The 26,836-nt window shown below is 40.0% G+C and overlaps 1 pseudogene; it reads right to left on the reverse strand.

Moving 5' to 3' along the window:
- Positions 1–17,796: 17,796 nt before the first annotated feature.
- On the reverse strand, positions 17,797–18,345 carry LOC132374059 (malignant T-cell-amplified sequence 1-like; annotated as a pseudogene).
- Between the last annotated feature and the right edge of the window lie 8,491 nt (positions 18,346–26,836).

Below are 26,836 nucleotides of genomic sequence, written 5' to 3' on the forward strand. Positions count from 1 at the left end.
TATTATTGTTTGTTCCTTCAGGGGAATTCTCTTGGTCTCTTCACTGAGAGTGGTTCCTCTGCTTCTTCATTTTGCTTACATTCCTCTTACTCTTTGACATTAGGAGAAACAAATATCTACTGTAGTCTTAGAGGCATCCCTGTGTAACTTTTGTGGGTTTAATTTTTTTTGGTGTGAGGGCTGTTTTTGGTTTGGATGCTTGCCATCTCTTTCCTCAGTGTGTGCTGGCCATTATCCTCTTGATAGGTGGTGTGCAGGTGCATGGCCCACACACACACTCTCAGGAAAGTGGGGGCAGCATTTGACTCCTGAATGCAGGTCCCTCAGAGCAGGCAGCTGGCTGCATGTCCTCCCTAGGAGGTAAGGGCAGTGTTTGGCACCAGGTCTCAGGACACTCGGCAGTGGTGGTGGGCCCTACTCACCCACAGGGTGGCAGGGGCAGTGGTTGACACCATGTTGCAGGACCCTTGGTGTTGACAGGCCTCACATGCTCCTGGAAAGTTGGGGGCAGTGACCTTCAACCCCTCACAGGACCCTCGTAGCAGCAGGGATCCAAACTTTCCTCTGGAGTCTGAGATGGCAGCAGCAGCTTGAGCCCTCCTCAATAGCACGAAGAAAGAAGCTCCTAAGGTGGGCCTTTCCTTCTCCTTGTGTGCTCCTCAACAATTGTGCTTTTCCTCTCTGGTGGTCCCAGGTTTCTTCCCAGACTCCCTCCATTGTGGCACACCACACCTTAGCTCTCTCAGGCTGTCTCTGCACAGCCAACCCCAGTCCTCTCCCTAGGGTCTGACCTCCCAAGCCCGAGCCTCAGCACCAAGCCCCAACCACCTCAATAGACAATCATCTCAGGCAGGGGAGTGCTGGTCAGCACTGATCATCTGTGCAGATCTCTCTCTGCATTGCCCTCTGCAAACCTGTTGCTGCACAGTCCTCTGAGGCTCTGAAGCTTCCCCTCTGTCCTGGCTGATCTCCCCACCAGTGAGGGGACTTCCCGTATGTGGGAACTTTCCTCTTTCACAGCTCCTTCCCAGGGGCACAGGTCCCATCCCGCTTCCTTTCTCTCACTCTTTTTCTCTTTTTTCTTTTTTCCTACCCAGTTATGTGGAGATTTTCCTGCCCTTTTGGAAGTCTGAGCTCTTCTGCCAGCATTCAGTAGATGTTCTGTGAGAGTCATTCCACATGTAGATGTATTTTTGATATATCTGTGGGGAGAAGGTAAGCTCCATGTCCTACTCCTCTTCTATCTTTATCCACCAGTCTACCTTCTCATTTCTAATCAATGGATTTGAATTAAAGGGACTTTAAAGTCCCTTCCATTCATTATTCAATAAATACTTATTATTTATTGAATATGAGAATTATAATCACTGGAGACACATTAATAAATGAGACAGAAAGGGATCCTGCTCTTGTGTTGCTTGTTGCTTGTTGCTTGTTGCTTGGTGGAGTACACAGACACCTATAAATAAAAATTTAATAAAAAATAGCTTTGAGAAATGCTATGAAGGAAACAAATCAGGATAATGTAAAATAGTAATAGGGAAAGGCCAGTGTTAGATGGGGTGGTCCAAGAAGTCTTCTCTGAGGGGCTAACATCTGAGCTGCCATCCAAATGAGCAGAAGACATGAGCCATTTGAAGTTCTAGGGCAAGGACATTCTAGGCACAGGGAAGAGAACATACAAAGGTCTTGAGATGGGCAAAAATCTGGATGGTGAAGGAACACGGTGGCTCTATAGTAATGAGTGAGTGTCATAAATGATGGCAGGAAGAGGAGGAAAGGGGAGGAGTCAGGACCTAGATCACTGCTGGCAGTCTGTGATCCTGAGAATGTCTTCTCACTTGCAATTGCCTTTCTATCTTAATAGTGCACATTAAGTTTCACATGCCCACATAGGGGAATAGCAGAGAGTCCCAGCAGTTATACTGCAGTGGTTGAGGCACTAGAGAGATCACAGGACCTTAAGGACACAGAAGGCTGAAGGCAAGGTACAGCACTTTTGGTCAGTATGAGCTGAAATGTATTCAGTTTTAAATTTCCAGAATCATTACCTCAAACAGAATGTTCACCTTTTTCTGAAGTTCACATAGAAAGGCTGCATAGAATACTTAGCCCAGAAATTCTACTTCCATGGAAGAAAGCCACGAGTATGATTGTTTGGAGAGTTTAAGAAATGTGGATTTTAAGCAGAGAAAGAAAAAGACACTATATAGCAAGTGCAATTCAGAAATAGAAGGGGCTTGTCCAAATGCAGCAGGCTTTGTTCTGGTGGAAGATGTGTACCCCGCTATCAACATTCCTTCCCCATGTTGCTGAAATCAGTTTTATTATGCTTTATATAACTCCAATTAAAACTTCAATTCATTTTAAGTAACTCTTAGAGTCTCAGATAGCTCCTACTTGACATTATCAGCACATGACGTGTAGTATGCACAAACACCTTCCTTCCCAGGAGGCTCAGAGTTTCCACCTGACCACATCTGACTCCACCACTGTGTCATGCGGCCTCCTTGCTTGCCTCTGCACAGAATTGTTCCTGATGGAATCTCTTTTAAGGCAGGGAAATTATTCTTGTGAGTCGTCACCTAAGTATCAATGTCTTCTCATTTGCAATTGCATTTCTATGTTCCTTGAAAGAGCATTTAAACAAACAAACGAAAAATATCAGTTTTAACATGTATGGTTTTTATTTATCAGTTTTTATCTGTCCTTCACTGTATCCTATGGTCTGGCTTCTGCACTTAAGCCTCTCATGAAACAACTTGCAGGACTTTTTAATGACCTCTAATCTCCCCTCCCATGACCTCTTTTCCATTCTCCTCCATCTCTGAGACATATGCTGCTATGGACACATCATCATTACCATGACAATCTCTCCTTCCTTTGGGAAGCTTATTATTGCCTTCCTACTTTTTTACTGCCTCCTGGCCGCATGCGTGTCTCTGCCCAGCATTCACAGCAGGTTCACAGCAGACTCTCCCTCACTCTTCCCTTTGGAGTCCCCGCCTATCAGTTCAGCTGTAATTTCTGGACTACTGTCCCAAGTACTTGTCTCCAACCCTGCCTTCTCCTGCTGTTATGTCAGGGCACAGTAGCATCTTCACATGAATGGTGACCATAGATAAAACCTAAATTCTCCTCTTCTCCTTCTTCCCCAGCTACTTTAAACTCCTCTGTGGATGTCTCCTCTCATCTCGACTCAATGGTTCAAGATCATCCATGGTCCATTTTTCTATACTCAACAAGATACCTAGCCATGTTGATTCTATCTCCAGTGGGGTGCATTGAGCAATGATGGACAAAGGGAGAAGTGGAGACAGCAGGCACAGACCAAGTCAGGCTGTGATGGGAATGAGAATTAAGGACAGCATTAAGAAGAAGAGCAGATTTAAGATTTAAGTTACTAGGGTATAAGAGACTGGAGAACGTTTTAAAACACAGATCGGGGATAAATCTGGTAGAGGACAGGTTGAGTTTAAAAGAAAGATAAATGATCATTGCTAGGTTCATCAGAAGAATTTAGTAACATGCTATCATACTGGTAACATCTTATCAAATGCTATTTCAGTTAGAAATATTTCAGGTTACAAATCCTTTAGAAACTTTTCCTATACATTTTCAAGCAATGGAATAACATACTTCAAGATTATCTGTTGCAGCATTGTTTGTAATGTCAAGAGGTCATTGACTATTACTGTTTATTTCAATTTAAATTGGTAAAGTACATTATAGTGCATCATCCACTCGGTGGACTGTTTTGCAGGAAACAGTGATCTGATAGAGGACTTTTCTCAAGGTATGGTCAACTGAATATAAACAATATATAATGAAACATTGTGCTTAGTATACTACCATGTATGTTTTTAAATGGGGAGTGAAGGATAAAGAGATATTCATATTTGCTTGTATATACATAAACAGACACTTCGGAAGGATACCTGGGAAACCAACCACGGTGGCTGACTGTGAAAACAGAGGGTCCTGAGCAAGAATGAAGGGGGTGAGAGGCACAATATAAAATAAAGTATTTAATATTTTTAGGTTCTTGAATCTTATACTTGTATTATAACCTTCTCAGAGATTTCAAGACTAACTTTTTTAAAAACCTCTAAAGATTAAAATTATACACTATTTCTACCAGCTGAATGAAAGTCAAGTCTGTTTTACCAAAGATTATCTAGTTTCCCTAAAATGTCCACTCATGAGAATTTTCTGGTAGCTTTTGCTCACTTTATTTCACTTTGGAAGACAGTTTTCTAATTCATAATTCTTTATGTTCTTCCCCTCCAAGAACATCTACCACTTCTAATGTTATTAGTTAAGCTTGATCCATATTCCTTACATTTCTTTCCCTTTTTTCCCTATCCAAAGGCTCTGTACATTCATTACCAATTGACATAATATTTAGATAATTCATATGGATGGGAGGATAATTATTTGTGTTAATCCTTGAATTCTTTCTCTGAATGTGACATATTAATAACACCAGTTAAATATTATATAAAACCACTGACTTTATTATTTAAAAAATTAGAGTCAGAAGACTATATCTTAAGATTGATTTAAAAAATAGCAACCACGTTGATACTGAGGAGCTATGACACATGAGGGGACATTTTATGTGTGAGAGAGAAGAGAGCTGTCTTGAGTGATTTTAAGGGCTGTTTGAAAACATAGAAGAACTAGGACCATTGGATAGACCTTATGGGAGTCACTTCCCAGGGAAGCATAGGACAGAATCCTGAGTATCTTGAGTGCCCTGCAAGGTGAAGGTCTGAAGTGGTGGCTACGACACCCCTTTGTAGATCCAAAGATATGATCGTTGTATCCGTGTGTCTGTACAAGTCTGTACAAGTCAATCTTGCATTTGGAAAAAAGAAATTTGACTAAATGACAGATGGCCCCAGCTCCAATAATAAGATATTTTCTTGAAACAGTGTTCTTTTCCCTTTCAACTTCTCAAATCCAGACTAGGTACTCTGGATGAGAGCCATTCTCTTTTAATTCCATTCTTCAAAGTCTCAAACTTTTTAGCTTGTTTTCAGTAAGTACTTTTCCATCTTTATTCTTAAGGTAAACAAGAGGGTAATTTTCTTATCAGACTTTAAAGGAAGCAATTACCTTTAAAATTAGACTTTCTAAAGATTCTAATTTTATTCTGCGTCCTTCAAACCTGAGTTTGTAATGAGCATTTTCACTTAATTCAGAGATGACTCTTAGGAGTTAATTGGTGGTGGGACCTCACAGACCCCTGGGATTTCAAACTCTTGGCAATTATATCTCCATTAATAGAAGTATTAGCAGCCAGTGCAATAAACAACATAGTCATAGGCTACAGGAGTGACATCCAGGAAAAGGCAATTTATGGATGACAGAAGAGATTCACCTTCTTTATGATTTTTCTTTTTATTAATTTTTATTAGAGTATAGTTGCTTTACAATGTTGTGTTAATTTCTGCTGCAAAGCAAAGTGAGTCAGCTATATGGATACATATATCCACTCTTTTTTGGATTTCCTTCCAGTTTAGGTTACCACAGAGCATCAAGTAGAGTTCCCTGTGCTATACAGTAGGTTCTCATTAATTATGTATTTTATACATAGTAGTGTATATATGTCAATCCCAATCGCCCAATTCATCCCAGCCCCCAAGCCCCCTTAGTATCCATATATTTGTTCTCTACATCTGTGTCTCTATTTCTGCTTTGCAGATAAGTTAATCTATACCATATTTCTAGGTTCCACACATAAACAATTTTATACAATATTTGTTTTTTTCTTTCTGACTTACTTCACTCTGTATGACAGTCTCTATGTCCATTCACGTCTCTGCAAATGGCACAATTTTGTTCCTTTTTACAATGTCCCATTGTATATATGTACCACATCTTTATCCAGTCCTCTGTTGATGGACTTTTAGGTTGCTTACATGTCTGGCTATTGTAAGTAGTGCTGCAATGAACATTATGGTACATGTACCTTTTTGAATTAGAGTTTTCTCTGAGTATATGCCCAGGAATGGTCTTGCTGGGTCATATGGTAGTTCTATTTTTAGTTTTTTAAGGAACTCCAATTCTGTTCTCCATAGCAGCTGTATCAATTTACATTCCCACTAACAATGTAGGAGGGTTCCCTTTTATCCATGTCCTCTCCATCACTTATTGTTTGTAGATTTTTTGATGATGACCATTCTGACTGGTGAGAGGTGATACCTCATTATAGTTTTGATTTGTTAAAATCAAGACTCTAATAATTAGTGATAGTGAGCATCTTTTCATTTGTTTGTTGTCAATCTGTATGTCTTCCCTGGAGAAATGTCTATTTAAGTCATCTGCCCATTTTTTGATTGGGTTGTTTGTTTTTTTTGTTACTGAGCTGCATTAGCTGCTTGTATATTTTGGATATTAATCCTTTGTCAGTTACTTCAATTGCAAATATTTTTTCCCATTCTGAGGGTTGTCTTTTCGTCTTGTTTATGGTTTCTTTTGCTGTGCAGAAGCTTTTAAGTTTCATTAGGTCCCATTTATTTACTTTTGTTTTTATTTCCATTACTCTAGGAGGTGGGTCAAAAAAGATCTTGCTGAAATTTATGTCAGAGAGTGTTCTGCCTATGTTTTCCTTTAAGACTTTTATAGTGTCTGTCCTTACCTTTAGGTCTTTAATCCATTTTGAGTTTATTTTTGGTGTATGTATGGTGTTAGGGAGTGTTCTAATTTCATTCTTTTACGTATAGCTGTCTAGTTTTCCCAGCACCACTTATTGAAGAGACTGTCTTTTCTCCACTGTATATTCTTGTCCCTTTTGTCATAGATTAGTTGACCATAGGTGCATGGGTTTTTCTCTGGGAATTCTATCCTGTTCCAGAGATCTATATTTCTGATTTTGTTCCATACCATACTGTTTTGATTACCATACCTTTGTAGTATACTCTGAAGTCAGAGAGCCTGATTCCTCCAGCTCTGTTTTTCTAACTCAAGATTGTTTTGACTATTCAGGGTGTTTTGTGTTTCATACAACTTATAAAATGTTTTGTTCTAATTCTGTGAAAAATACTTTTGGTACTTTGATAAGGATTGCATTGAATCTGTAGACTGCTTTGGGAAGTATAATCATTTTGACAATATTGATTCTTCTAATCCAAGAATATGGTATATCTCTCCATCTGTTTGTGTTGTCTTTGATTTCTTTCATCAGTATTTTATAGTTTTCTGAGTACAGGTCTTTCACCTCCTTAGGTAGGTTTATTTTATTCTTTTCATTGCAATGGTAAATGGGATTGTTTCCTTAATTTCTCTTTCTGATGTATCATTGTTAGTGTATAGGAAAGCAAGAGATTTCTGTGCATTAACTTTGTATCCTTCAACTTTACCAAATTCATTGATTAGCTCTAGTAGTTTTCTGGTGGCATCTTTAGGATTTTCTATGTATAGTATCATGTCATCTGCAAACAGTGACAGTTTTACTTCTTCCTTTCCAATTTGGATTCCTTTTATTTCTTCTTCTTCTCTGATTGCTCTGGCTAGGACCTCCAAAACTCTGTTGACTAATAGTGGCAAGGGTCAACCTCCTTCTCTTGTTCTTTATCTTAGAGGAAATATTTTCAAATTTTCACTGTGGGTTTGTCATATATGGACTTTATTATGTTGAGGTATGTTCTCTCTATGCCCAGCTTCTGGAGAGTTTTTATCATATATGGGTGTTGAATTTTGTCAAAAACTTTTCTGTATCTATTGAGATGATCATATGATTTTTATTCTTCAATTTGTTAATATGGTGTATCACATTGATTGATCTGTGTATATTGAAGAATCCTTGCATCAATGGGATAAATCCCACTTGATGATGGTGTATGATCGTTTAATGTGTTGTTAGATTTGATTTGTTAGTATTTTGTTGAGGATTTCTGTGTCTATGTTCATCAGTGATATTGACCTGTAATTTTCTTTTTTTTTTGATATCTTTGTCTGGTTTTATTATCAGGGTGATGGTGGCGTCGTAGAATAAGCTTGGGAGTGTTCCTTCCTCTGCAATTTTTTGGAAGAGTTTCAGAAGGATAGGTGTTAACTCTTCTCTAAATGTTTGATAGAATTCACTGGTGAAGTCATCTGGCCCTGGACTTTTTTATTTTGGAAGTTTTAAATCAGTTTCAATTTCATTACTTGTGATTGGTCTGTTCATATTCTCTATTTCTTCCTGGTTCAGTCTTGGAAGGTTGTACCTTTCTAAAAACTTGTCCATTTCTTCCAGGTTGTCCATTTTATTGGCATAGAGTTGCTTGTAGTAGTCTCTTATGATCTTCTGTATTTCTGTGCTGTCAGTTGTAACTTCTCCTTTTTCATTTTTCATTTGATTGAGTTGAGTCCTCTCCCTTTTAGTATTGATGAATCTGGCTAAAGGTTTCTCAATTTTGTTTATCTTCTCAAAGAACCAGCTTTTAGTTTAATTGATCTCTTCATTTCTATTTCACTTCTTTCTGCTCTAATCTTTATGATTTCTTTCTTTCTACTAACTTTGGGTTTTGTTTGTTCTTCTTTCTCTAGTTGCTTTACTGTAAGGTGAGGTTGTTTATTTGAGATTTTTCTTGTTTATTGAGGTAGGAATGTATTGCTGTAAACTTCCTTCTCAGAACTGCTTTTGCTGCTTCCCATAAGTTTGGGGTCGTCGTGTTTTGTTGTCATTTGTTTCTAGGTATTTTTTGATTTCCTCTTTGATTTCTTCAGTGATCCATTGGTTATTTAGTAGCATATTGTTTAGCCTCCACGTTTTTGTAATTTTTTACAGTTTTTTTCCTGTAATTGATTTGTAATCTCATAGTGTTGTGGTCTGAAAAGATGCTTGATATGATTTCAATTTTCTTAAATTTACTGAGGCTTGATTGTGACCCAAGATGTGATCTATCCTGGAGAATGTTCCATGTGCACTTGAGAAGAAAGTGTATTCTACTGCTTTCAGGTGAAATGTCCTATAAATAACAACTAAGTCAATCTTGTCTAATGTGTCATTTAAGGCTTGTATTTCCTCATTAATTTTCTGTCTGGATGATCTGTCCATTGGTGTTAGTGGGGTGTTAATGTCCCCACTATTATTGTGTTACTGTCGATTTCCCCTTTTTTTATGGCTGTTAACATTTGCCTTCTGTATTGAGGTGTCCCTATGTTGGGTGCATAAATATTTACAGTTGTTATATCTTCTTCTTGTATTGATCCCTTGATTATTATGTAGCGCCTCTTCTTCCTTGTCTCTTATAACAGTCTTCATTTTAAAGTCTATTTTGTCTGATATGAGTATTGCCACTCCAGCTTTCTTTTGATTTCCATTTGCATAGAAATATTTTTCCATCCCCTCACTTTCAGTGTGTATGTGTCTGTAGGTCTGAAGTGGGTCTCTTGTATACAGCATATTATACAGGTCTTCTTTTTGTATCCAATCAACCAGTGTGTGTCTTTTTGTTGGAGCATTTAATCCATTTATATTTAAGGTAATTATTGATATGTATGTTCCTATTGCCATTTTCTTAATTGTTTTGGGTTTATTTTTGTATGTCTTTTCTTCTCTTGTGTTTCCCGCCTAGCAAAGTTCCTTTGGCATTTGTTGAAAGCTGGTTTGTGGTGCTGATATTTGTAACAAAGCTGTTATTTGTTGCTTTTCCTTTGCTGCTTTTAATATTTTTCTTTGAATTTAGTTTTTGTCAGTTTGATTAATATGTGTTTTGGCATGTTTATCCTATATGGGACTCTCTGTGTTTCCTGGACTTGGGTGGCTATTTTCTTTCCCATGTTGTTAGGGAATTTTTCAACTATAATCTCTTCACATATTTTCTCAGGCTCTTTCCCTTTCTTTTCTTCTGCTGGGACCCCTATAATTCAAATGTTGGTGCGTTTAATGTTGTCCCAGTGGTCTCTGAGACTTTTCCCATTTCTTTTCATTCTTTTTCTTTATTCTGTTCCTCAGCAGTTATTTCCACCATTCTGTCTTCCAGCTCACTTATTCTTTCTTTTGTCTCAGTTATTCTACTATTGATTCCATCTAGTGTATTGTTCATTTCAGTTATTGTTTTTGTTCTTTAGTTCTTCTAGGTCCTTGTTAAATATTTCTTGTATCTTTTTGATCCATGCCTCCATTCTATTTCCAAGATCTTGGATCACCTTTACTATCATTACACTGAATTCTTTTTCACATAGATTGCCTATTTCTTCTCATGTATTTGGTCTTGTGGGTTTTTACCTTGCTCCTCATCTGCAACATATTTTTCTGTCTTCTCATTTTGTCTAACTTACTGTGTTTATGGTCTCCTTTCTGCAGGCTGCAGGGTTGTATTTCCTCTTGCTTCTGGTGTCCGACCCCTGGTGGGTGAGGTTGGTCCAGGGGCTTGTGTAGGCTTCCTGGTGGGAGGGACTGGTGCCTGCATTCTGGGAGGTGGAGCTGAGTCTTGTCCCTCTGATGGGCAGGGCGGTGTCAGGGGGTGTGTTTTGGGTTGTCTGTGAGCTTAGTACAACTTTAGGCAGCCTGTCTGCTGATGGGTTTGGCTGTGTTTCTGTCTTGCTGGTTGTTTGGCTTGAGACGTCCAGCACTGGAGCCTACAGGCAGTTGGGTGGTGCTGGGTCTTTGTGTCGAGATGGAGACCTCCAGGAGAGATAATGCTGGTTAATAATCCCTGGGGCTGGGAATTCTCTGGTGGTCCAGAATCCTGTACATGGTACTCCCACCTTGGGGGCTCAGGTCCGACCACTGGCTGGAAAACCAAGACCCTGTAAGCTGCACAGCACAGCCAAAAAAAAAGAAAAAAGAAATAAAAAAGGGAAAAGAAAACAAACAAAACCCAAGACAAATGATAAAAACGAAACTAAACAAACAAAAACAAACCAAAAAAGGCAAAAAAATCCCAAAGAAAATAGAAAACGAGAAACCAACCAAACAGACAAAGAACCCCAAAGTGAAAACAAACAATAAAAACAAAAACAGAAAGCAAACTTAAATAAATAAAACAAAAAAATAATAAAAAAAGGAAAAAGACAATAACAAAACAAAACAAAGCAAAAAGGAAACATACACACAAAAAAAATAAATAGAAAAATTAAAAATGCATTAAAGAATTTTTTAAAGCCAGAAAATATAAATAAAAAATAATAAAAAAATAAAACAAGAACAGAACAAAACAAAAGAAAATCAAAATTTTCTTGGGGCCTCTGCTATCAGTGTCCTTAACCCCACAGTGAGCCACAGCCAACCTCTGCCTCCCCAGGAGGCCCTCCAGTACCTCTAGGTAGGTCTCTAGACCTGCTGTGGGCACTGTGGTGGCAGCTCAGACTCTGACCTGGCCCAATTCCCAAGTGTACTTGTCCCCAAAGTCCACAGCTGCTAAAGTTAGATGGGTATCAGCTGTGGCAACACTTATTGTGTATTCAGATATTCCACAAATGCAGGGTTTACCAAGCTGATCACTGGGATTTAATCTCCAGCTTGTGCAGCTGCATGGAGAGATTTCCATACCTTAATCGCACAGCTCCTGGGGCTCAGTTTTGATTTTGGCCCCAACTCTGCTTGTGGGACACCCACAGGAGTCTGTTCCCTACCCAGGTGAGAGGGGGCAAATGCAGCAGATGACTGAGGCACACTTGCTTGCTCAGGCCAGGGAGGGATAAGGTGGCCACAACTGGGACAGGCACACTCACTCTGATGGGATCCCTCTCTAGTGCCTGCAGCAGCAGACACCAACAGGAAGTTGCAACAGAATGGGGTGTGCTCGCTCTGGTGGGAGTCCTTCCCAGTCCCTGTGGAGGCAGAGGCTGGCATGTGGGGAGGGAGTCGGTGATTGTGGCCCTGTCCCTTGTGTACGACTCAACAATGGTGCTTCATTTCCAAGGCAGACCACGCTTCCTCCAAGAGCATTCCTGACCATGGGGCCCCTCACTCTCAACCCCTCAGGTTGTCTCTGTGCAGTTGAGCTCCTCACTCTTGTCCCTTCAGGCCATTATTGCACAGCCAACAGCGGTCCTCTCCCTGGGTCCACTCTCCTAACTCCATGCTTTAGCACTCAGTCCCCACCAGCATTAGCAGATTCCCATCTCAGGCTGGGGTGCCCAAGGCTGATTACCAAGTAGGCTTTGGCAGAAACGGCACTCAGGACCCCAGAGCTTGCATGGATGGAGGAGGCTTTGGCTTGAGGGGTGGACAAGCCTGCTCAGATGGATGCCCCTCCCAGTGATCGTGGAGGAAAGGACCTGCTGGTGGGGTAGGTGGTTACAATGGTGACCCCACTCCTTGCACATCACTCACCAATGGCTCTTTGCCTCTATGGTGGTCCAGGCTTTTTCTGCAAACATTTCCAGTGGTGGAGCTCCTTACTCCTGTCCCTTCAGGCTGTCTCTTTACAGCCAACAGCTGTCCCGTCCCTGGGTCTGCCCTCCAAACCCCACTTCCCAGCACCCAGCCCCACTCCACACCAGTAGACACACGAGGAGACACACTAGGGTGTGCAGGGCTGCAGCACAGACCATGTGTGCAGATTTTACTCTGTCTTGCCTTCCACAGACTGGTTGTTGCATTCCCCTCTGACCTCCTGAAGCTCCTTCTCTGCCCCACTTGTTTTCCCCACCATGAGGGGGCTTCTCTGAGTGTGGGAACCTCTCCTCTCCTTCAGCTTCCTGCCAGAGGTGCTGATCCCTTCCCATTTCCTCTTTTCTTTTTTCTGTCTTTTGTCCTACCCAGTTGTATGGGGATTTTTCATCATTTTAGGTGTCTGAGGTCTTCCACTAGAGTTCAGTGCATACTCTGTGAGAATAGTTCTATTTGTAGATGTATTCTTGATGTACTTGTTGAGATCCAGCTTTTGACAAGCAGTTGCATTTCATTGTGAGGCAAACAGAATGTGCCTGCAGATACAGAGATGTTGTAAGCAGGAAGCAGGATGGTTTCACTCACATCTGTTAGCAACAAGACCATCAGAAGTGTCATTCCTTGGGCCAAGTCTTGCTTCCTGTTACTTCACTCCCTTGTGATTTGGGCCTGCTCTGCTGACTTGGTGCTCTCCTTTGTGCTTTTTCTAAATCTCCTGGGCCATCTCACAATGCCCAGCAGGAGGTAGGAAGCAGAGGTGCAGTTTGGCAGGCCTGCTCCTTATAACACATATGACTGCAGTGAAGTTGGGACAGTATGTGTGTGCTGAGTGGGTATCTTCCTTCTCATGGGTGTGGCTATGATGGAACCAGAGGTCTGAATGAGGAGGATGGTAGAAATACCTTTGTGTTCTTTCACCTCCCAGGCCAGAAGGTATTAATCTGAGGGGCATAGGGAGCTTCCAGTTTCCTGGGGCATCCCTGAAGTCACATATAAAATGTGTTTGTGCACAAGATTTTATTCAGATAAGATTAAATGCCCTGATTCCAACCTCTTCAGAATATTTAATCTTATTCCTAGATCTTCTTCATCTTCTTCTGTGGGGTCGACTTTATTATTTATTTTATATGGTGTTTGACAGATGACAGAAAAAGAGAAAGCACTAAATGACGGATGTTTTCAGGTATGCAAAAGTGGTGGTTTTTAATGTTGGTTTGGGTGTTTTGTTTTTAATGAAACAATCCATGATAGAACAGACCCAAACAAGTTTTGAGAATAAAATGTACATATTCTTCCCCTGAGAGATACTCATAGCCAAATTAGTTTAAAAGTGTTTTTTATGAACCTGGCATAAATTATGACTTGCTTTGGGCAAATAACTGATTTCAAGGCTGGCTTAAACCCAGGGAGTGTTCAAGGAATGTTCTAAAAACTAGAGTATACAATAGTGTGTAACCAGAGTTTCACTATTTGTGCTGTGACTATGGTCTGTATTTAATCCTTAAATAAAGATCCATTGTCTTCCACATAACTTACAATTTGTTTGACTCTGAAATACATTGGCTGGCTTTATGACAAGGTAGTTCTATACAATCACATGTAAAGTTGCTTTTTAAAAAATATAAACAGTGTACACTCTCGTTCAAGTTCATCCAGAGTTACAAGTACACAAAAAACTAAATAATAATGAGTAAAAGTAAAATTTCTCTTTCGTCAAGGTATACATAGGTCATTTGTATAAATTCCTCCAACTTAAAATTTTTTTTCAAATATATATTTATTTACACACACAGATAATATAGATTCATTTTTAATTCTGTTAAATAAATTCTATGTGTTACTTTGCAACTTGCTTTTTCATGAAACAGCATGACTTTGAGGTATCACCATTTCCTGTTTTGGGGTTTTCTACTGCTATATCATAACAGGGCAAAAAGCTTTACCTAGAACCACATAATTATTGAAAGTTTCTAATTTTTCAGATATGAATTTTATTTAAAGTGAGTAAAACCCAGTCACCAGGCAGCTTCTGTGCTATCTTAACATATTCTAGTCTTGTCTTGAATTCCTTAAAATTTTGAGGCAAAAACTTCATTGTAACAAGTTTCTTAAAGAAAAGTAGAAAACCAGAAGTTTAGGTTAAACTTTAGGCTGTCAAGTATCTCCTGCAGCTAATTCTAACTGAAATTGGTGGTAATAACCAGTTTTCAGATTAATTGTAATAAAAATATCCAGCACGTTAATGATAAAAACAAAGTTATTATGAGTCAGTTTATAACATTAGGCTTTTGAAGCCTGCAGGAGCCAGTAGCTGCCTCTCTGTGTGTAGAGGCTTGAGGAGCCTCCTCTGTCTCCCCTCTCTAACATGAAAGAGTGAGAGGGGAGCTCTGAGTAGGCTGAGGTGTGGGGAGAGAACAAAGTGAGCCAGTAAATGTGCCCTAAAAACCTGACCTCTTCCCCACTCAGTCCTATTCCAGACATTCACATGCAGGGAGACCTCAGCTGAGAAGTGTCCCTGAACTGGCTATTAAAACTTCAGACCCTTGTTGCTTCATCTTCCCCAAACAACCCCTAGATTATTACTCTTAAAGAAATTTTAAACTTTGGGGCAATGTTTGTAAATTAGTAAGTGTTTTTCTAATGATTCGAGATAATTTTCATTTTTTTATAATTATGTCTTTAAAACATAATTAAACAATCTGTGGCCAATATTATCTCTTTCCTTCCCTGTCATACCCAACACAACGTTGAACTCAGTTCACAAACAATTCAGAAGAAACTGAAATTGAAATTTAATATGTAGCATTGGGCACATATGAACCTTCACGTGTTTTAATTTTTATTCCCTTTAATGTTACTCTATAGAATCATTACATTATTTCATTGATTTTCACGACTCCTTCAAAGATCTCCAGATGTTAGCAGTGGAAAAGTTTCTACTTCCCCTTGTTCATATGAGGCAGATGAAAGTGGATCTGCTCCAGGGCACCTGGGGAGACAGAATTTGAAAACGTCTCCTCTATACTGTGGAGATAATTCAGCAGTTACCTTTTCAAGAGTCATTAGTACCTGAGCATAGAAAATGCATTTCATCATGTGTCACTGCCTCCAATACTTTAAAGGTGGCAGAACTGAAGTAGCATCATGTAGGTTGTCTCCACCTATTCCAAGAGTCTGCTTAGAATGTTGTTTTGACTCTGTATCATTAAAACCCAGTGTGGTCTTTTTAACAATCCTCAGGCTCTCTCACTGAGAAAGTTAGTGAATTCATTCATTTAAATGAGTTAATTATCATGCCCAAAACCTTAGCCTTGAGAGACCCCCTGTGCTGAGGTCAGCAGCACTGATGGTGCAGAGCCCTTGAGAACAGCAGCTGGAGCTGGACTTGGGAGCTGCTAAACACTGAACCCCTCCTCTCCCCATTCTTCACACACTCACTCCCATACCTCCTCAACCTCCTCCCCTCCAAAATAATGCATGACCTGTTGTGTCAGTGTCTGGGGTGGGGAGACACTGTTTAGATGTTTAGTTATGATTTTCAGAGAAAATTGCTTTAGCTTTCAAATTACTGAATTGCAGAGAGTCTCCAGATTGTTATTCTCAGTACCGAGTGTACACTGTGAATCAGAAAATGATGCCCATCCTCATGGAGCACACTTCCAACCCAGGGCTACAGAAACCACAGACCATCCCAACACTTTGTCAGCTACTGAAGATGCTGTGTGTGACTCAGTCAGAGGGTCCTGGGTCAAGAGCCCACTCCTGCACTTCCTTTGTTGTGGGGTTGGCTCTTTTGGTCTGGTGCTGTGCTCTGTGGCACTCATACCAGTGGAACATTCCATAAGCCTCAGAGAGTGGTGCTGCCTGAGTCCCTGCAGGCAGGAAGGCAAACTCAAACCCAGAGTAATTGTCTATTTGTGTTAAATAGTCAGCTTGTAGCTAAGTGAGTATCTTGCTGGTCTCCTCAGAGTGATGCTTACAGGTGGCTCAGGATGGTTGTCTTGCATGCAGGCTGGACATTCAGCAATGACAGTAGCTAAATCAGCCTTAATCAGTAGTAGCACATATTGTTGAGCTCCATCTTTCACACTGTAGCCATTCAGCTCGTGTGTCCATCCTGTTAGCACAGAGGTGGCCTGTGACCAAAACTGGCCAACATCACCTGTCCTACATAGTCCTTTATTTCCTCTTCTGTTCTGGGACCTCTCTGGTGGACATGAATATGATACAACAATCTGCACACATTCCTGGTCATCCAACCACAAACCAGTAGCTCAGACCTTGTTCCCAAACTTCCAGGCTTCTGAAGGCAAACCATGTAATTCACAACTCTCATGGGTCAGTAAGTATTTAACCCTGACCCACTTCTTCTACACAAGGTTGATGACCTGGTAAATCCCCTATTGGGAAGCATTTTCTCTCATCACTGTCTTTTGCAGACACTGCTGAGTGAGGCTCCAGTAAAGTTGACATCTGAATTTCGGCTTGCACACCCACAAATTTAGCCAGCCCACCCATAGGCCAAGGTTGGTAATAAGGAATCCTCCCTACAACAGTAGATGTTGGCTCAGGCAGGGAGCTAGTGCAGTAGGGGTAGGTAACTTGGGGGTCTGGGCCACCTGCTCATGCAGCTGCCTGTACCCTCTGGTGTTTGTGCCTGATTCCAACAGTGTATCTGCCACTGGTGGTTCCTGACCTTATGGCTTGGTGGTTCTGATAGAACTCAGCTCATGATGTACTTTCCCAATGCATGGTCACTTGGTGTCCCATGGACAGGCATTCTCTCTCTATCAGGGCCCAATAAGAACTCCAGCAGTTGTTTTTGTAAAGGCACATACTCCTCTGATGTGACAACATGGCCTTGTTCCATAACCCCAGGGACCTGACCTGTGATCGTTGTTCTGGCACATGCCACCGATTCCACATGGCCTCTTGTCCCTCCTCCTCCACTGTAAGCCATGGTAATTCTGGCATTTCAGCTTCACTTGGCCTGGGCCATCACTTTCTCCATGTTTCTTGGAGCCATATCAGTAGCAAGGTCACATTATTTCCTGGGGAATGTGCCAGGGTGTTAAATCTTGTATCTTGGGAGAGCACACAAATCAGTAAGCTCTCTTGTTCAACTTTGTGGTCTGGCCCTGGATCAAGCCTTAGAATTCAGTCCTATTTGTCTTCTCTCAGCTCCCACTAGCACACTCTGGCTGGGTCATGAAACTCTTTTGGGAGAGTTATAACCTGTTGATCAGGAGAGGAGACAGGGACAGGTGTTAAAGCAAAGGATATTGTCTTGCAGAGAAACATCTTCATTGTCTCCAAGCAAGGTGGCAACACTTCTTGTTGTTTTCTTTTTAGCATCTGTTGAATTTATTCTGCATAATCACAGAGGTATTGTCTTCATGCTATCACACAACACAGATACTGTGCTCTATCCATACTGAGCCCAAGTGCATTCCTTCTGAGACTTATTTATATGTTTTCATATGCCACAGCCCATCACTTAAATAATGGATATTTTAAATGTCAATTCCCTTGTTGACTTTCACGGTATCATCTGCAGACATCTTCATGATTTCAACACACAGAGCAAGCTATTTTCCTTCTTCCATGATTGCAACAATCATATCTACTGCAGCAGAGTAAAGCTTAGCTCCTGGAGAAGTTAAGCCTAGACACATGATGTCTGCTCTTCTGAGTACAAACTTTATGGCTCCTTTATCAACCTGCTGGTGTAGCAAGAAGGGGATTTTTTTGTCTCTATTTGTGAAGTAACCTTAGGGTTGGATAAAAAGGTCCTTCTCTTTTTCTAAATAAAGTAACTCTCCATTCACCGTAAGAATTTCTATATGTACATGGCATCCCACTATTTTAACTAGATCCTTCTTAGGCGTGATTTGATTAAGGCATGGTTCAATGCCTAGGAATTGCTCTACTGGTTCTTAAGACCTTTAATAACAGGTTTTAAACTGTATGCAATTAGACACATTTTCTTTTTTATTACATTTCTTGAACATGATTCAAGGTGAAGGGATAATGATAGGGAAGAGTTGGGAATGGGGAAAAATAGAATTAGTAAAGGCCCAGCAAACCCCCTACACCTGGAATGCCAAAGGGATAGTCGCAGCTGCTGTTGTTATCTGGAAGTTAGATAGCTGGCCACAGTTTAGGGCCTCTAGGGAAATCTGACTACTTCTGCTCCTCCAACTACTTCCTTTGACTACTCATGTGAACACTGCGGCACTTTTGGGGGCTGTTTGTGTTTACCAATTTCTCTCCAGGGCAGAAGTTGAAAAGATGAAGAGATGGAACAATCATTCTAGTTGCAAGAAGAGAATGGAGGGACAGCACCTGTTCTTAATAAGGATGGTTGAACAAATGCAGGCTCAGAGGGGTCAGAAAAGTCTGGGGTTCAAAGTTCAGAGGCATCCACCTGAATTCCTCTACCAGGTTTTAGGGTCTCCCTTGCATCCCTAACCTCCCACAGCCTAGCAGACATCTCGTGGGTGGGTGACTAACTTTGTGTAGAGCTTGGAGCTTGGCTACTGTGACTAATGAACCCTGGGTCAGGGTGTGGTTTTCAGCTTTTTCTGCTTTCTTTCTACCTGGAAGCCCCTCTGCTTCTTTCGGTGGTGACTAGCAATTACTATCCTGTCATCTGTGAGAGTTTTGGCAGCTGGACCACCATCTATTTCAGACACTATGGGTACTCCACCTAGCCCCTGAAGAGTTTCTTGTTGCCAGCTAAATAGGGAGCACTGTAGCTCCAAAATCTCTTGCATCACTGCTTTTCCACCTGTCACAGTTAGCTTCTCTGTAAGGAAGAGAAACTTTGCTTTTCCTTGCAATCTGCTGGTGTCACTTAAGAAGTGATTTTCAACTGGGGCAATCTTGCCTCAACCCACCAACCCCAAGGAACAAGTGGCAGTGTCTGGAGATATTTTGTGTTATCACAACTGAGGACATGCTAGTGGATAGACACCATGTGTGTTGCTCAGCATCCCACAACTCATAAGACAGCCTCCATACCAAAATATCATCCAGCCCAGTATGTCTTTAGTGTCCAGGTGGAGAAATTGCTCTTCTAAAGCAAGAGCAAATAGTTTTAACTTTAGACAATGTAAAGTCTGTACTTTTTAAAACAGAGTATTTGACTAAAACCTTTATGCAGAAAGTGAATAAACATGTTGAGATGAGTGGCACTGAGACAACTCTTGTTGAAAGTTACTACCCAAATGATTCAATTTCTCTCATGAGTGTTATTATCAGAGGGAAAAAGTGCATGCAGATAAAACAAACTGTGAGAGCTTATAGTGCCCACTGCAGGGAGAGAGATCTTTGGAGCTACGCTGCAGTCACAAGCTATGCAAATCAGCTTAGGAGTATATGCTTGTACAGTTTAGCCCTCCTTGTCCCCAGTAAATGTCCGTGGAATGCCTGCTATATGCCAGACGCAGGAATGTCACAGCCCAGTCTCAAGTAATACCTCTGTCAACCTGTACACTCGGGAAGTGTAAGCACCAGAATAAGCCTCAGTTGAGGAAAGCACAAAGCACAGCTTAGTGACTGACAGAGGCTGTAATTTGTGAACCTTGAAGCTCATGGGTGAAGCTAAGGAAGTGCTTAATGAATGGTTGATACACTTACCCTGAGTTTACCAAGAAAACCTGCCCATGTGGGGGTCTTAGAGACCAGCACTGAGGAGGAAGTGGCAAAGCTGTCACCACTGCTTCCTCCATAAGGTTTGAAACTGCCTGATCCCACCACTCACACTGGTCCAGCTTCCTCACCTTACCTCTTACTGTCATCTTTTCGGCTGAACAAAAAGAGGTCTCTATTTGACTTTTCTCTGGCAATTCACATTTGTCTCGATGGTTACACAATAACACTCTAAAAGTAGGTGGACAATTTTGACCAAATTAGGTATTTTGCAAGTTTCTTTACATTAAGTCCTTTGTTTAGTCTGTCATCTGAAAAAATGACATCTAAGAAATTTCCCAATGACCAATCTTTGCAGATCTGAAGTTAGAAATCTCTTATTGTAAAATTATAGATAATTGAGTATATGAGAATAGGCTCACTCAAATTTGAATATATTTAATCATGATAATCTTATTAAGGGAGTTTTTCTTATTTCACTGCCCATGTTTAAGTGGAAAGCATTAACAACCTCTAATCCACTCTAGCACTCATACTCAGGTAAATTCAGAAATGCTCTTAGTTTTCCTGCAGATCTGATGATCTGGAGGGGAGGAAACTTAAAGTAGGGAAAGACTTTGCAGTCACAGAAGGTACTGAGCAGCCAGGCTCTGAAAGGAGGAAGATGGACAACATAGACAGCTTGCTGACTTGAAAGAAGGGTTCTTAAGATTGGCTGTGGGCCCGAGCCTGACTGACATCAGACCTGAGAAAATCAAGGAAAGGAAATAAAAGAGAGACAAGAAAGAGGAGAACAGTGGTAAGGCAGTAAATTGATCTCCAGATGGCAAAACATAACATTCAAACAATGACTGGGAAGGGCAGAGAGGGTCCTGAGAAGAAATACCTGAAGGATGCTTCCTCCTCTTCACTCCCCCCCTCCAGATGGGGTACATGGGGAGGGTGAGGTGGTTTGCATCCACTACCTTAAGACTCTGTCGTTCAAGTTGGTCTTGAGAACATACTTCGTGTTTCACGTGAGTGATTCAGTTGTGGTGTCATCACTGTAATTGCAAGGTCTTCTCTGCCTGCCCCCTCGTCCCATTTCACTTTGGCATCAAGTCTTCATTTTTTCAGACAAAGAAATTGTGGCTCATTGGGCAGAAGCTGACCACACATGAGGCAAAGGCCTGACTCACAGGTGTAATACATATTAACATTATTATATTAATTAATTTATGTTTATTAATTTAATTTATTATAACAACTTAATACAATATGTATATATGTATACAAAATGTAAATTAGTATATAAAATATGATATGCTATTTTATATTAATAGAATATTTATATCAATAATATATGTTAATGTTAATAATACATAGACTGATTAAGTTAGTGACATCCTTGGCAAGAAGACTAATGAAGACTAAGGAAAACAGAAGAATCCAGAACTTTTAAGATCTTTGAGAGAACTCTTTGCCCATGATGTAAATGGAGAGAAGTATATGGAAGACATCAGCTAGGGCTGCTCACACTGCTCCTCTTGATCCCCTGTTACTGCATCAATAGTGAATCAGGGTGCCCCAAGTGTCCAGGCAAAGCAGGAGCCCAGAGGCCAGGGCCCAGCCTCCCTGGCCAACTCCCTACCTTCTTTCACCACATCACACTGACCCCAGCCCACCCATACATCACTTCCTCACTTATACAGTTATGAACAAATATTATAACTTCTCCTAAAGAATGAAGTCTGTATGTTGCAGGAGAATTGGTACCTATCAAATAGTGACACCCGTCTTAAAACTACAGAGAGAGGGAGAGGGAGAAAGGTAGATAGATAAATAGATATGCATGCCCCAGTTGTAGACTAAAATGTAAAATTTATAAAAATAGAAATTGATGTTAAAACTGTTCAGCTCTTAGCTTTTATTTTTACCAATGCCTGAATTAAATAATTTATCAGTCCTTTTAGTACAATAGGTTCTAAATCATAAAATAGGATTTAATTTGGAAATACTGTAGTACATTACCAAAATGTACCTTTGAGGCCAATATTCAAATCATCCAATGTCTTCTTAACCAAAGCAGAGGTTTGTTGCATCTTCATAGACTTTGTCAAAATGTTCCCCAGAGGTTAGAGAGGAGTTTCCTGGAACATAATTTGCCCTTCCCCTGTTGCCAGAAGTAAGAGTGTTTATATCTGGAGATGCAGAAAGAGTTTGTTGACCATCAACATTTTCCAGTAGGTTCAGCCTCCATTTGAATATGCCCTAAATCCCGACTCACTAAGCAGGCCAAGTCCCCCTGATCCAATGTTCCAACTATCCACTTTGCTTCCACTCACCAGGATCATGGGCTCACATGATGCAGAATGGACTGGACTCTTTAAGCCACTTGTCCTCTCCTACCCTTCCACACTCACAGGCATGGAGAAGTCAAGCTCCTTGCACTGGTTCAAGGAAGAAGGAGGTCCAGCAACAGTCCCAGAAGAAGTGCATGGGAGGGACCCCTCCACACACAGAGGACCATGGACTCTTCATGTAGGGTTGGGTGTATTATGGTGACTGGAGGAGCCTCAGTACCCAACACCTATGGGAGCACGTCTGCTGAATGAGACTTGGAAAATATCTGTGGGCTGCAGGAGCTGAGGAACAGTTGAGATTTGGATGGGCTGGGAATAGAGGGGAAGGTTTTCCATGTTCCAAAGCACAGGCTATGGTCATTCTAGGCTGGAAATATTGACAGCTCAGCACCAGCTCCCACCAAATGGAGGGTATTTGTTAGAGGTGTCCTGAGACATGAGAGTTTCATAGGGAAATGACAGAAGAAAGTGGGAGGATGCAAAATATCTCTGAGAGCCTTGGACAACACATCCAGCCTTCTGATTACAGCTGTGGGAGGTAGCTGGTTATTATATTTAGGACTGTGCAAAACACAGAGCAGCTGCTTTTCCTGGGCCTGATGCTGCATCTTTGCAATAACAATGAGACATTTCCAGAACAAGAAGCCAAGACCTTCAGCATGTTGTCCTCTGATGCCTTCATTCTTGATCTGGGACAATGTTTGATGAATCCAGCTGTCTCCACTACACGCTCAGTGTTCCTTCAACCAGCACATATTTACTGAGGCCCTACGATGTGCCAGGCCCTTTCCAGACACTGGGACACAGCAGTGGTTAAGCAGGAGGAGGGAGGTGCCCATTCTCATGCAGGTGACAGATTCATGAGGGACCAGAGAAAAACATAAAATGTACACAAAGTCAGGCAGTGCTATGTGCCATGGAGAAAAATAAAGTCAGGAGGGACATTAGAGCAAATTTCAGAATGTGTTTAGAAATCAAGAAATGCAGTGGGCAGATTATTCCAGACTGAGAAAACAGCAAGTGCAAAGACCCTGAGTGCCATAGTGGGCTTAGTTTTGTTTTGTTTTTGGGTTTTTTTTTTTTTTTGATGTTTTTAAAAAAAATTTTGGAGTATAGTTAATTTACAGTGCTGTGTTAGGTTCATGTATACAACAAAGTGAATAAGATATATATATATATATATATATATATATATATATATATATATATATATATTCTGTTTCAGATTCTTTTCTATATAGGTTATTACAAAATATTGAGTAGAGGTCCCTTTGCTATACATTAAGTCCTTATTAGTTGTTATGCATTTGGTATATAGTAGTGTGTATAGGTTAAACCCAATCTCTTAATTTATCATTTCCCCCCATGTTTCTCTTTTGATAATCATGTTTAATTTCTATATCTGTGAGTCTGTTTCTGTTTTGTAAATATGTTCATTTGTATCATTTTTAATAGATTCCACATATAAATGATATCATGTGATATTTGACTTTCCCTGTTTGACTTACTTCAGTTAGTGTGATAATCTCTAGTCCATCCATGTTGCTGCAAAAGGTATTATTTCATTCTTTTTTTCTGGCTGAGTAATAGCACATTATATATATACATACCATGTCTTCTTTATCCATTGTTCAATCAATAAAAATTTAGGTTGTTTCTATGTTTTCACTATTGTAAATAGTGCTGCAATGAACATTAGGGTCCACATTTCCACATTAACGAACTGAACAATAAAAAACATATGATCCTCACAATAGAGGGAGGAAAAGCTTCTGACAAAATTCAACACCAATTTATGATAAAAACTCTCCAGAAAGTGGGCATAGAGGGAACCTACCTCAACATAATAAAGGTCATATATGCAAAACCCACAGCTAACATCATTCTCAATGGTGAAAAACTGAAAGTATTTCCTCTAAGATCAGGAAGAATACAAGGATGCCCACTGTAGCCACTTTTGTTCAACATAGTTTTGGAAGTCCTGTCACAGCAATCAGAGAAGAAAAAGAAATAAAAGGAAACCAAATCAAAAAAAAAGTAAAACTGTCACTGTTTGCAGATGACATGATACTATGTATAGAAAATCTTAAAAACACTGTCAGAAAACTACTGGAGCTCATCAATGAATTTGGTAAAGTTACAGGAAACTGAATTAATACACAGGCATATCTTGCATTCCTATACACTAACAACAAAACATCAGAAAGAGAAATTAAGGAAACAATCTCATTTACCATCACATGAAAAAGAATCAAATACCTAGGAATAAACTCACCTAAGGAAGCAAAAGAGCTGTACTCAGAAAACTATAAGATGCTGATGAAAGAAATTGAAGATGACAGAAACAGATGGAAAGATACACCATGTTCTTGGACTATAAGAACCAATATTGTCAAAATGACTATACTACCCAAAGCTATCTACAGATTCAATGCAATCCTTATCAAACAACCAATGGCATTTTTCACAGAATTAGAACAAAAAAAATTATAATTTGTATGGAGACAAAAAAGACCCTGAATAGCCAAAGCAATCTTGAGAAAGAAATATGAAGATGGAGGAATCAGGATCCCTGACTTCAGACTATACTACAAAGCTACAGTCATAAAACAGTATGGTAATGGCACAAAAAAAGAAATATAGGTCAATGGAACAGGATAGGAAACCCAGAGATAAACCAAAACACTTATGGTCAACTAATCTGTGACAAAAGAGGCAGCAAAATATAGTGGAGAAAAGACAGTCTCTTCAATAAGTGGTGCTGGGAAAACTGGACAGCTACAAGGTAAAAGTATGAAATTAGAACATTCTCTAACACTATACACAAAACTAAACTAAAAATGGAATAAAGACCTAAATGTAAGGCTGGATACTATAAAACTCTAAGAGGAAAACATAGAGAGAACACTCTCTGATATAAATCGCAGCAAGATTTTTTTGACCCACCTCCTAGAGTAATGAAAATAAAAACAAAAATAAACAAATGGGAGAGAGTGCAGACAGCAGAAGCAAGAAGAACTACAATCCTGTAACCTGTGGAACAAAACCACATTCACAGAAAGATAGACAATATGAAAAGGCAGATGACTATGTACCAGATGAAGGAACAAGATAAAACCCTAGAAAAACAACTAAATGAAGTGGAGATAGGCAACCTTCCAGAAAAAGAATTCAGAATAATGATAGTGAAGATGATCCAGGACCTTGGAAAATGAATGGAGGTAAAGATCGAGAAGATGCAAGAAATGTTTAACAAAGACCTAGAAGAATTAAAGAACAAACAAACAGAGATGAACAATACAATAACTGAAATGAAAACTACATTAGAAGGAACCAAGAGCAGAATAACTGAGGCAGAAGAACGGATAAGTGATCTGGAAGACAGATTGGTGGAATTCAATGCTGTGGAACAGAATAAAGAAAAAAGAATGAAAAGGAATGGAGATAGCCTAAGAGACCTCTGGGACAACATTAAACACAACAACATTCGCATTATAGGGGTCCCAGAAGGAGAAGAGAGAGAGAAAATATTTGAAGGGATTAGAGTCAAAAACTTCCCTAACAAACATGGGAAAGGAAATAGCCACCCAACTCCAGGAAGTGCAGAGAGTCCCATACAGTATAAACCCAAGGAGAAACAGGCCGACACACATAGTAATCAAATTGGCAAAAATCAAAGACAAAGAAAAATTATTAAAAGCAACAAGGAAAAATGACAAAAAACATACAAGGGAAATCCTATAAGGTTAACAGCTGACTTCTCAGCAGAAAATCTATAAGCCAGAAGGGAGTGGCATGATATACTTAAAGTGATGAAAGGGAAGAACCTACAACTAAGATTACTCTACACGGCAAGGATCTCATTTAGATTTCACGGAGAAATCAAAAGCTTTACAGACAAGCAAAAGCTAAGAGAATTCAGCACCACCAAACCAGCTCTATAACAAATGCTAAAGGAACTTCTCTAAGTGGGAAACACAAGAGAAGAAAAGGACCTACAAAAACAAACCCAAAACAATTAAGAAAATGGTCATAGGAACATACATATCAATAATTACCTTAAATATGAATAGATTAAATGCTCCAACCAAAAGACACAGGCTTGCTGAATGGATACAAAAACAAGACCCATCTATATGCTGTCTACAAGAGACCCACTTCAGACCTAGGGACACATTCAGACTGAAAGTGAGGGGATGGAAAAAGATATTCCATGCAAATGGAGATCAAAAGAAAGCTGGACTAGCAATTCTCATATCAGATTAAATAGACTTTAAATAAAGAACGTTACAAGAGACAAGGAAGGACTCTACCTAATGATCAGGGGATCAATCCAAGAAGAAGATGTAACAATTATAAATATATATGCACCCAACATAGGAACACCTCAAAACATAAGGCAACTGTTAACATCTATAAAAGAGGAAATTGACAGTAGCACAATAACAGTGGGGGACTTTAACACCTCACTTACACCAATGGACAGATCATCCAAAATGAAAATAAA

Source organism: Balaenoptera ricei, chromosome 11 (genome assembly GCF_028023285.1).
Source record: "Balaenoptera ricei isolate mBalRic1 chromosome 11, mBalRic1.hap2, whole genome shotgun sequence".
NCBI classification, from domain to species: Eukaryota; Metazoa; Chordata; class Mammalia; order Artiodactyla; family Balaenopteridae; genus Balaenoptera; species Balaenoptera ricei.